Source organism: Lucilia cuprina, chromosome 2, assembly GCF_022045245.1.
Source record: "Lucilia cuprina isolate Lc7/37 chromosome 2, ASM2204524v1, whole genome shotgun sequence".
In the NCBI taxonomy this organism is placed as follows: Eukaryota; Metazoa; Arthropoda; class Insecta; order Diptera; family Calliphoridae; genus Lucilia; species Lucilia cuprina.
Window position 1 is genome coordinate 17,308,791 of NC_060950.1, and position 12,321 is coordinate 17,321,111.

Genomic DNA, 12,321 nt, shown 5'->3' on the forward strand with positions numbered 1-12,321 from the left:
TTCAGTTCTAGTTCAGTTCTAGTTCAGTTCTAGTTCAGTTCTAGTTCAGTTCTAGTTCAGTTCTAGTTCAGTTCTAGTTTAGTTCTAGTTCAGTTCTAATTCAGTTCACGTTTAGTTTTTTCTTTTTCAAATTGTTAACAAGAGTGGCATGACACACTAGTCACCATTTTTAGCTGTTTGTTGTAAAACCAATAACTATGCTCAATAGTGTGTCTTTCTAACATTTTTTCTATATAAATGTTTGTACATAGTTCAATTTTTAATCTCTACAGAATTGTTTGTTTACATTTTCCCCTGTCACCACCTCTAAACAGAGTAAATCTATTTAATATCTCAGTCATTGAATTAGGGGCATGACTTTGTACTTTGGGAATAGAACGCGTGATGGTCTGTCCTCATACTACCATAATAATGTTTGTAGGTTTGTTTGAGAATCAGAGGTTTTTTTTCGCTGTTGAATAAAAATGTTAATTTGGTTAAATTTGTATTTAAGGCATTTTCCTGTTATTGTTAATATTTGCATAGAGAAGAGACAAGCGCACTAAAAGAAATGCAATTTTAATTAGTCTTGTTTCGACAATGTTTGCTCTAATTCAGGGTATAGTTGTTAGTAAAATAAATTATTCGCTACAAGTAGTTGATAATTAGTCTGATTACTTAGTTTGATAATGAAATTTGAAAAGTATTGAAAATGGTTTTTAATTGTCTATAACACAAAATAGTTTCTAGAGGAAGACCAAAGCATGAAATTTACAGGTTAATAAGTGAACCATATAAAAAAATGTTTTAACATTTATGTTATGTAGTAAGGCTATAGGTAAATAAAATTATTTTATTTACAATTTTTATATATATTTCTTTTTAATAAATGTTATATTATTTTACAATAATTAACAGACAGCACATATGCTAAGTAATTTTTAAAGTTTTAATCCTAAAGGTATGCTATGGAAAATAATGATATGTTTATTTGTCATAGCACAACAACTAATAAAAATCCCTGTGTTTTATCAGGTAAAAGAGTGTTGTAACCAATTGCATGCATACTGCAGTAGTGTATACGAATGAAATTTACTCTTTATTCCAGTCAACAAATATCAGTTGCAACTAAATGTAGACAATTGTAATTGGTAATATAAAAACCACTATGTACTTGCTACTAAGTATAAATAATTCTATACTTAGATAAAATTCAGCAATATCCACCACATGTACATAAATATGTATGTATGTGAAAAGGCGTGCAATTATACAAATAGCCATAGTCCATAATAATATGATTTTCCTGAATATACTAATAATAACAAATCCAACAGATATGTTATTTTATTCTGGCTTTAAAATAGCAAACAACGAACATTTTATTTGTCATATAGCAATGTTAAAAAGCTGCGTAATGTTTAGTTTGCATACAAAGTACTGGGCAATATTAATATTGTATTTAACAAGCCTAAAGGTATGCATCTTATATAAAATACAAATGTCAAAATAATACTTTAGATAATGGAATATTTGTACTTAAAGGCATGACAAATACATGTTGAATACAATTTCAATTTTAAATCGTGAACATTTTCTTCTGAAATCTAGCATATGTTTTTCTGGAGTAATACTGAGAACTGAACTAGAACTGAACTAGAACTGAACTAGAACTGAACTAGAACTGAACTAGAACTGAACTAGAACTGAACTAGAACTGAACTAGAACTGAACTAGAACTGAACTAGAACTGAACTAGAACTGAACTAGAACTGAACTAGAACTGAACTAGAACTGAACTAGAACTGAACTAGAACTGAACTAGAACTGAACTAGAACTGAACTAGAACTGAACTAGAACTGAACTAGAACTGAACTAGAACTGAACTAGAACTGAACTAGAACTGAACTAGAACTAAACTAGAACTGAACTAGAACTGAACTAAAACAGAACTAGAAGATAACTAGAATAGAGCTAGAACAGAACTAGAACAGAACTAGAATAGAGTTAGAACAGAACTAGAACAGAACTAGAACAGAACTAGAACAGAACTAGAACAGAACTAGAACAGAACTAGAACAGAACTAGAACAGAACTAGAACAGAACTAGAACAGAACTAGAACAGAACTAGAACAGAACTAGAACAGAACTAGAACAGAACTAGAACAGAACTAGAACAGAACTAGAACAGAACTAGAACAGAACTAGAACAGAACTAGAACAGAACTAGAACAGAACTAGAACAGAACTAGAACAGAACTAGAACAGAACAAGAACAGAACTAAAACAGAACTTGAACAGAACTAGAACAGAACTAGAACAGAACTAGAACAGAACTAGAACAGAACTAGAACGGAACTATAACAGAACTAGAACAGAACTAGAACAGAACTAGAACAGAACTAGAACAGTACTAGAACAGTACTAGAACAGAACTATAATAGAACTAGAACAGAACTAGAACAGAACTAGAACAGAACTAGAAGTGAACTAGAACAGAATAAGAACAGAACTAGAACAGAACTAGAACAGAACTAGAACAGAAGTAGAACAGAATTAGAACAGAACTAGAACAGAACTAGAACAGAACTAGAACAGAACTAGAACAGAACTAGAACAGAACTAGAACAGAACTAGAACAGAACTAGAACAGAACTAGAACAGAACTAGAACTGAACTAGAACTGAACTAGAACTGAGCTAGAACTGAACTGAAACTAAACCAGAACTGAACTAGAACTGAACTAGAACTAAACTTAAACTAAACTAGAACTTAACTACATCTTGATTTTAGTCAGGTGCTAATAGATCTTTCGATAAGATTATCATATAATTTTAATCAATCTATTTACTTTGAACTGATTTTGCTTAATAGAGCAAAAGTTAGATACGTCTTTTTTATATGTTTTTTATGTTATTCCTGTCCTAGTTGTAGTTACAACTACTCTCAGTTGTAAGTAGCGACTGCAGACAAGATATTTGACATGAATTAGTACTTAAAAGCCAAAGGGACACACATTAAAAAAAGAAGTATTTTTTTTAGATTTTTTTCACTTTGTGCGTTAGCTAAAACAATGAAGATTGTGCGTAACACTAATTAAAATAAAACTTAAAGAAAAACTAAAACAACAGACAACTAAACTTATAATAATAATTCGTCTGTTTATGCAAATGTGCAGTCATGCTGCACTCAAACATGATTTCATATCTTTGAGGTTAATAAATAATTACGCAAATTAGTTTTTTTTTTTTTTTTTTTTTTTTTTTGTTTAACTATAACAATTATTTTATACACCAATAGTCACGACAACTAAAAAACTACATTTATGTATTAAATACTCAAATATTACAATGATAAAACATGTCAAGAATTAAACAAAGCATACAAACAAAACAAAAATGAAAAATAGAAAAAAAAACTGAAAATCATTCGTCTACTAAATATGACTGTCTAGTCGTTAAAAGGAACGAATTCTCTTAAGTAGTTATTATTGTAGATAAAATATGTTGTAACTAAATGAATGAGTGTAAACAATGAATACACTTTCAGATAAATATGTTTCTGTGTATGTAAATTATGATAATGATGATGTCTACTAATGTCTGGTTGCAACTAGAAAAAAAAACGTTTGAATATTAGCAAGCAGAAAAAGGTGTTACATAAACAAATTAAATTTTCTCAAGATATGATGACACATTGCGTAACAGCAACAACAACAAAAACAACAGCAACTTGAGACATTTACAACAAGATGTTGCAAGCAAAAAATAATAATAATAAAATACCACAAATTACCTGCAAAAAATACCAGAAGTTACCAGACGAAATGCATTTAAATAAAAGCGCAGACATAGACACAAACACAAACACTTACTCCAATGTTTGCTTTGTGTTAAAGTGCTTTTAACCAAAGGCACTGTGGGCCAATTGAAAAAGTTTGTTAAATAAAATTACATCTTATAGTAAATTGAAGAAATTCTTATTTATTATGAAATCTAAAAGAAACAGAACTTTTCTTTTAAAATGTAATTTTTTTTTTCTTCCTTTTATATGAAAATTAAAGCTTAAAATTTTTACTATTCTTTGTTAACATTTTATATTCCTTAAATCAAATTCAAAAGCTGTTTCAATTTAAAAGCTCTGAAAGTTTTTAACATTTTAAATTTTAATAATGTTCTTTTTTCATTTTAATAATAAAAGCTCTTTTTATTTAAAAGCTTTAATATGTTTTTTGTTTACCCAAAAGTTTCAAAGAGCTTTTCCTATTTAGAAGCTTCAAAAAGTTGTCTTCATTTAAAAAATTATTAAAAAATAGAGATTGCTTTTTTATCAAATAAGCTCTTTTCATTTTAAAGCTTAAACAAATTTATTGACATCATTTTCATATAAAAACTTAAAAAGCTCTTTTTTGAATGTATTAAAATTCTGTATTTCTTTTAAATGTTAAAAAAGCTTTATACTTTCTAACAACAACAAAAATGCTTAAAAGTTAAAAAAAAATTTTAAATTTTTTTTCTTGAAAAGCTTAAATGCTTTTTTAAAAGTTTTTTGAATTTGAAAGCTTATTTTTTTAAATTTAAAACATAAATAAATCTTTGTTTTCTTTATTAAACTTATTTGAAAACTTTAAATAGAAATAGAACTAGAACCGAACTAGAACTGAACTAGAACTGAACTAGAACTAGAACTGAACTAGAACTGAACTAGAACTAGAACTGAACTAGAACTGAACTAGAACTGAACTAGAACTGAACTAGAACTGAACTAGAACTGAACTAGAACTGAACTAGAACTGAACTAGAACTGAACTAGAACTGAACTAGAACTGAACTAGAACTGAACTAGAACTGAACTAGAACTAGAACTGAACTAGAACTGAACTAGAACTGAACTAGAATTGAGCAAGATCTGAACTAGAACTGAACTAGAAATGAAATCTCTTTTTATTTGAAAGCTTTAAAATGCTACTTTTCTTTTAATTGCAAAAAAGCTTCTTTCACTTAAATGACAAAAAAGCTGTTTAAAAGTTAAAAAATTTAAGGAAAGATTAAAACAATTTTAAGAAAACCTTTTTTAAAAATGTTTTTTTTTAAGTAATTGAAAAAAGTTTTTTATTAAAAAAGCCTTTTTGTAAAGTAATGTCTATTTTTTTATATACAGTAGTTTTCCGATTTAACGAACCCATATGTTGTCAGGCCTGTTCGTAAAATTGAAAAGTTCGTTATATGCAGTACTATGTAAAACGTGGGTTTTTGGTAGGAAAATAATTAAAAATAGGTACATAAATTTTTTTTTAAATGTATTTCATAAAAATGTATTCTTTTTTTTATAAAAATAGTACAAAACACAAAATTCCGAATGTTATATACCCACCTTCAAACCATATTTGTGTCGAATTTAATCGCTGTATTTTTAATTCTGTCATGAGCTTTAAAGTTATTTCTCGAAGTTCATCGCTATACTCGTATTTTTAAGCGAGTAATGAGCGTTGAAGTAATTTTCTTAAGGGGGCCTGATATGGAGGGTAAGGTCAATTATGGACCGATTCCCATAAAATTTGTTAGAGATATCGGTTAATACTCGGCGTACTCGTATTGTTAAGCGAGTATTGAGCGTTAAAGTCATTATCTGAAGGACGGACGGACATAGCTACAACTTAGGTTATTTGTTATTTTTGATAAATGTCATTTTATCTTAATTTAAATAATAATATTTTTATTAGTTCGTTAAAAGAGTACAAAAAACAAGTTTTGTTCGTTATTTAAGGTAGTCAATAGGAAAAATTAGCTAGTTCGTTAAATGCGATGTTCGTAGAATTGAATGGTCGTTAAATCGGAAAACTACTGTATTAAAAAAATAAAAAACTTTTATACATTTAAAAAATGTTATTTTAAAATTGAAATAATTAAGAAAAAAACATTTTTATAAATCTTTCCATGAAGTTTTTGAAGAAGAATTTTTATTTCACTATCCCACAGTAATCATAATTATTTTTTAATCAAGATTCTAAACCAACATCTATTACACTTTCCACTCTCTATAAAATTTCAAAAAAAAAAAGCGAAAAATTAAAGAAAAAAAGTAGAAAATAGATGTTTCTAGTACAACAAACTATAACAATATTTAAGTATACTACGCATTTTATAGTTATTAAAACCAAAGTAATCAGCAGACAGTCTTGTATTTGAATAACAATAATAATAGAGTAGTTGTTGAACTGTCTATGTCTCAAAAAGGGTGATTTCAAACAAAACAACAAAAAAAAACGCAAAAGAAACAAAAAAAAAACAACAACTACAAACAAGAAATGTATCAGGGAAATAAGAAACTGAAGTGCGAGTATAGAAGATTCCAAAGAGCCGAAGAAGGTGTTGACTAAGTACTTTTTGCTTTTAATGGAAAATTAAAGAAACCCCATTGAAAATCACGCAAACAAGAAGAAGAACAACAACAACAACTAGACATCACATACTCGTACTAAATACTGGGAACCGCAGTCAAATAGACAGACATAGACAAACATGCATAAGAAACACACACACGCATAAACATATATATGTGCACTTTCAAACGTTTGGACAGACAAGACGTATGAGTTACATTTGTAACCCAAGGCAAATTGTAAATTGCGTATACGTCATGATGGTAATGGTGTCTCGAGTGTTGTTTTATTTATTTCATGTCTTTTTTTATTTTTTCTTCCATTCTCTTCCTATTTATTTTTAGATTTTTTTTTAAAGAAAAATGAATTGAACACAAAAACGAATATCAAGCACAAACAAAATCACAATTCTAAATGAATTCATTTCTACTCTATGCGTTATTTTTTCAATACACAAATTTATTTCTTTATTTGTGCAAATAGAGAAAACAAAACCAGAGTGAAATAAATAAGATGTATTGCAACTTGTGATAAAAATTGTAGAAATGTTACAAAAGAAAAAACAACTAAATGCAAAGACAACAATAATAATAGTCATAGTACAGTGAGTGCAGTCGTCAGCAGACATGAAACAGAAGTGAAAAAAGTTGTGAAAATTTAAAGGCAAAAAAATAACAGAAAGAAATAAAACAAATGGAACCAACCAAACCCACTTGTATCTGTCTGAAGTTTCTTTATTTACTTTTTTTGTTGCTTTTTTTTCCTTTCATTCTCAGTATTGTTACTATTGTTGTTGTTGTTAGCAGCTGGGAAAAAAATCAGATGTGAAAATGCAGCAACGACATCAACATTAATAAAATTTTAACCCTTTAAGGGAATCTAGGCAGTTTAAGTTACAGATTTTTTAAAATCTTTTCACTATCATTAGATCAATGATCCCTTAGTCACTCTATTTGTTAACAAAAAGCTTAAACAACTTTTTAAGTAAAAAGCCTTTCTATTTTAAAGCTTTTGTAAGAAAAAACGTTTTTATAGCAAAAGCTTAAAAAGTTTTAATTACGTAAAAGTTTAAAAGCCTTTGAATTTAAAAGCTTTCGAAGTAAATAATTTTTATCAAAAAAGCTTAACAAGTTTTTTATGTAAAAGTTTAAAAGCCTTTGAATTAAAATCCTTTAAAGAAAAAGCTACAAATAGCTTTTTAAGTAAAACCCTTTAAAAAAACAATTTATGTAAAAAGCGTTTTATGTTAAAAATCTAAAAAGGCCACTTTAAGTAAAAAGCTTTAACAATGAAAAGAATGTTTGAAGAAAATATTTTAAAAACATTTTAAGCTAAAAGCTTTCAAGCAAAAGTTTTAAATGCCTATTAACGTAAAAGCTTATAAAGAGCGTTTAAGGTAAGGAGTTTTAAAAGCATAATAAATAATTTTTTTGTGAAAACTTAATAAGCTTTAAAAAATAATAAGAAGTTTTATACAGCTTCTGAAAAAAAAAGTGTTTAAAAAAAAGCTTCTTAAGTAATTTAAGTAAAAAGCTTTTTACTTTAAAAATCAAAAAAAGCCCTTTTTTAGTAAAAAAAACTTAAACAAAGCTTTAAAAAAATCATTAAAAAAAATAGAAACACTTTAAGCTAAAAGCTTTTAAGCAAAAGTTAAAAATATTTTTTAATATAAAAGCTTAGAAATTTCTTTTTAAGTAAAGAGCTTTAAAAGCATAATAAATGATTTCTCTTTTAAAACTTAATACTTTAAAAAATATAAAGTTTTGCATAAAACAATAGAAAACTTTTGAAAAGCTTAAAAAGGTTTAAGTAAAATGTTTACAAAAAGATTTAAAATAGCTTTTTATACAAAAATATTTAAAATGAGTTTAAAATGTTTTATTTAAAGCTTTTTAAGTACAAAGCTAAAGGAAAGATATTTAACATGAAACATTTACCGGAAAAAGTTAAAAAAAAAACTTTTAACAAAAAGCTTAAAAAACTCTTTAAGCTAAAAACTAAAAGGGATTTTTATAAAAAAATGGTTAAAATGAGTCCTTAGTTAAAATCCGTTTAAATGAAAATGTGTATAAGAACTTTTAAGACAAAGAGCTTACAAAGCTTTTTAAAAACGCAACCCATTGTTGCCATATAACAAAGTAAAGTAAAATGATTTATGCAAAAAGTTTAAATAAGCTTTATATGCAAAACGCTTTACTGTTAAAAGTCAAGCTTAAAAAAGCTTTTTTAGAAGTTTTAAAAAGCTTATTTTTAAAATAATGAAACCAACTAACAAGTTATTAATAACAATGAATACATTAAAAACTAATAATCCCTAAGGGTAAAGATGATTGAAAAACAATAATAGTTAGCTGGTAACAATGTTTCTTCATCAATATACATAAATGTATAGCTTATAGTATAGCAAATCGCTAGCTCAGACTAAAATATTTTAAGAGAACTAAGTGACAAACAGACAGACATACAGATAAAATAAACAACACAATTTTTATAGTGTTTAAATAACCAGGATGCATGTATGGATGGCGTATGCCTATTTGTATGTATGTGTAAGCATGACTTTATATCAGTCAATAGACATATCTGTCTATTTTTTCTAACCTTTTAAAATGATTTTAAATATATCTAAAGGAATGTTTTAAACACTTTACACTTTCATACAATAATTTATGTTGCAAGATACATGAAAACACACACATACAAACTTTTAGATAAATAGATTTGTTAGATGACTACAACGTGTTGTTGTCAATTTTATAGATACAAAAACTTAAGCATCTGCATTGATATTTTTTTTATATTATTGTATCTGATTGTAGCTGTTGGTGTTTAGTCTAACCATTTTACGTTATTGACGCAATGTCTGATACTTGTATTTTCTTTTCTATAAAAACTCACACACACACGCACAAATATTTTCTTTAATATTTATCTACAGTTGTTGTACACGTTTATTTTTAAAGAAAATAATAAAAATTTCTATTTTATGTAGAAATGTTCAACATCAACATGTTGTATTATCGACATCGTATGACAGCAACATTTTCTTTATTATAATCAACAACATCGTCATAAGCAACAATAATATTTACATAAACATTAATGTATGTATGTAGGTTGGGTATGTCAAATCTAAAATTTGGAATTGGTACTAAATCTTTTCCAAAGGAGTACTTTTTTTTAGTATAAAGTGTACCTAATTTTCTATTTTAGAAAATAGTCAATTGTTGGGCCAACGGTCAATTCTATGGAATAGTCTATTGACTAGCATATGGACTAGACTATTGGCTAGCACTTGGTCTTGTCTATTACTAGCCTATGGTCTAATCTATGACTAGCATATAGTGTAGACTATGGACTAACATTTGGTCTAATCAATGACTTGTCTATGTCCTAGTCTAACACTATTCTTTGATCTAGTCTATTGACTAGGCTATGATGTATTCTATTGAATAGCCTATGGTTTATTCTGTTGACTAGCCTATAATCTAGTCTATTGACTAGCCTATAATCTAGTCTATTGACTAGTTTTAGGTCTAGTCTATTGACTACCCTATAATATATTCTATTGACTAGCCTATGATCTAGTCTAGTGATTAGCCTATGGTTTAGCCTGTTGACTAGCCTATGCTCTAGTCTATTGACTAGCCTATGTTTTAGTCTATTGACTAGGCTATAGTTTAGTCGTTTGATTAGCCTATTGTCTAGTCTATTGACTAATCTATGGTTTAGTCTATTGAATATTCAATACATTAGTCTATTGACTAGTCTATGGTGTAGTCTATTGACTAGCCTTAAGTATAGTCTACTGACTAGCTTATGGTTTAGTCTATTGACTAGAATAAAGTCTTCTCCATTGACTAGCCTATGGTATAGTCTATTGACTAGCCTATGGTCTAGTCCATTGAAAAGCCTATGGACTAGTCTATTAACTAGCCTATAGTTTAGTCTTTGAATAGCCTATTGTCTAGTCTATTGACCAGCTCATGGTCTAGTCTATTGATTAGTCTATGGTGTAGCCTCTTGACTAGCTAAGTCTAGTGTAGTGCAGTGCCTTTGGTTTAGTCTATTAGCTACCCTACGATCTAGTCTTTTTAATAGCCTATAGTTTAGTCTTTTGACTATCCCATAGTCCATGTTTTAGTCTAATTACTAGCCTATGGTTTAGTATATTGTCTAGCCTATGATATAGTCTTTTGAATATCCTGTAGTTTTGTCTTTTGACTAGCCTATAGTCTAGTCTACTAACTAGCCTATGTTTTAGTCTATTGACCAGACTATGGTCCAGTCCATTGACCAGACTATGGTCTAGTCTATTGACCAGACTATGATCTAGTCTATTGACCAGGCTATGGTCTAGTCTATTAACCAGACTATGGTCTAGTCTATTGACCAGACTATGGTCTAGTCTATTTACTAGGCTATGGTCTATTCTATGATCTAGTCTATTGTCAAGCCCATGGCCTAGTCTATTAACAAGCCTATGGTCTAGTCTATTAACAAGCCTATGATTTAGTCTATTAACTAGCCTATAGTCTAGTCTGTTAACTAGTCTATGGTTTAATCTATGGACTTAACAATGACTAATTAATTGTCAAGTCTACTGACTAGCTGACTAAGGCAAATCTATGGACTAATCTCTAATCTAAGGACTACAGTCTTTTCTATTAAATTTTCCATCCCTGCTAGAAACTACAAATACATTATATTGTGTCTAAGTCTAAGTACCACAGGCAAATATTTATTTACATGCGTCAATCGTTATAAAGATGAATAGACTTCAAGTGTTTGGAAAAGAAAAATAAAATAAAATATAAAAATTATTGTTAGTTTTCTTATAGATTCTCTTACGTTTTCTTTTCAAGTGTTTGTAACAAGTGCTAGCGACGACGACGACGACGACAACGACTACTATTTACTGTTTTTGATGTGTGCGTGTGTATAGATTTTCTAGGAGAAATAATTAATGTTTTAGATCTTAAAATAAAATAACAAGATTCTAGCAAAGCTAAGCAATATTTTATTTCTTTGAGACACCTACTCGGGCAAGAAAGATAATATATATATGTATATTCTATTAAGCGAATTAAAGAAATTATATTACAATTGAAATGGAATACTTGTTTTAAAATAATTATTTTTAAAGCTACTGGCAAGCTGTGAATGTTAGGTCATAGATAACAATTTTCACTTGAAACAGTTTTTAGATGAATAAGCAATATGTAAATAATTTTCCATAAAAATATTTTTCCTTTTTAACATATAATTTTACGTTCTCTTTCTTATTTATTTCATGTTTTTTTTTTGAAATTCCCCTAAGTATGCAATCAAAACTAGTTTTAAAAAAACATACTCCTAAAATATTAAAAAACAAATTTAACTAAAATTCAATATAATTCTATTTTAACAAATATTTTCTTTAATATAATTTTCTTTAATATTTAAAACAAATCATATAGTTTTTGGCAAATTTTCAATTACAACTTTTAGTAAAAAAAAGTTATTGTATTAGGGACAAATTATAAAAAAAGAAAACTTGTAATAAAATCTTAAATAAAGATCTATAAGAATTTAACCTAAAGGGAATTTTTTTTATAAAATTTTGCTAGATTTTATGTTATTCGATAAAATATTTGAGTATTTAAAATTTAAATAAACGTAGATGCAAACACACTTTCAGACATACATACATACATATGTATAAATATTTACAGCAATTATTTATGTGTTATTATAACCTTAAGAGTATGCTATACTTTTATTGATATGTTTTATAACAAACCCTTTATATGTATTTACCAGTAGCAATAATAATAGTTGTAGTAGTAGTAGTAGTTATCAAACTCAAGTCTATATTAAAATAACCAACAAATACATACAAACATCTTGAATTTCTGTTTATGCACAAAATATTTGTTTGTAGAGGCAAACATCTACATTGTCATAAGTACTTAATAC

The 12,321-nt window shown here is 27.7% G+C and overlaps 1 protein-coding gene across 2 annotated transcripts in view; it reads left to right on the plus strand.

The window, feature by feature from the left end:
• The window catches only part of LOC111678717 (fibronectin type-III domain-containing protein 3A), a 332,499-nt gene that overhangs the window by 294,386 nt on the left and 25,792 nt on the right, over positions 1-12,321 (plus strand). The window lies entirely within an intron of this gene.